Here is a 638-nt window from a genome sequence, read left to right as displayed (position 1 = left end):
ACATACTCTGATTACCTCTTAATATGACAAAGATTTTGTAGCATTATTTTCTGTAGAGAGGTTGGAAAGACAATTCGGTATTTCCTCTGGTGTGGCTATTCACAATTTGTTTTAAATTGTAAATAGTTTTAGAATAAAAAATACAACTTAGTGCGTTCTGTTCTAATACTATCCTTGATCCCCATGTCTGCAAAGCTTTCCTCTCTGTGGTGTTGTCCGTGGTGCTAATGTGATGTTAGCATCCTGTTTCCAAGTGAAGAGCACTGCAGACAAAATAAGATGACTTTAATAAAATCTTACATCTCCTCAAGTAAACATAGCACTATTGCGTATCTATTACATCCTATAAAGAACTTCAATCTTAGGCCACAGCATTAAGAGCTCCTGGATTTGGTCCCGTAAGTTCTCTTTTAAATGACCTATTTTTAAAAAATATATTTTGATTGATATCAGTGATGAAGGGAGAGGGAGAGAGAGATAGAAACATCAATGAAGAAAGAGTACCATTGATTGGCTGCCTCCTGCAAACCCACACTGGGGATTGAGCCTGCAACCCAGGTATTTGCCTTGACCGGGAATCGAACCGTGACTTCCTGGTTCATAGGTTGACTCTCAACTACTGAGCCACACCGGCCGGG

At 39.3% G+C, this 638-nt stretch overlaps 1 non-coding gene across 1 annotated transcript; it reads right to left on the bottom strand.

Annotated features, from left to right (window-relative positions):
• Positions 1-294: 294 nt before the first annotated feature.
• On the bottom strand, positions 295-421 carry LOC139000430 (small nucleolar RNA SNORA25). The gene has a single exon (XR_011469606.1). It is a non-coding gene; the product is annotated as a small nucleolar RNA SNORA25 (small nucleolar RNA).
• Positions 422-638: the final 217 nt, after the last annotated feature.

This window comes from Myotis yumanensis, unplaced genomic scaffold (genome assembly GCF_028538775.1).
Source record: "Myotis yumanensis isolate MYYU_CA2020_CCGP unplaced genomic scaffold, mMyoYum1.0.hap1 SCAF_23, whole genome shotgun sequence".
Classification (NCBI taxonomy): Eukaryota; Metazoa; Chordata; class Mammalia; order Chiroptera; family Vespertilionidae; genus Myotis; species Myotis yumanensis.
This window is presented reverse-complemented; position numbering and strand designations above follow the sequence as displayed.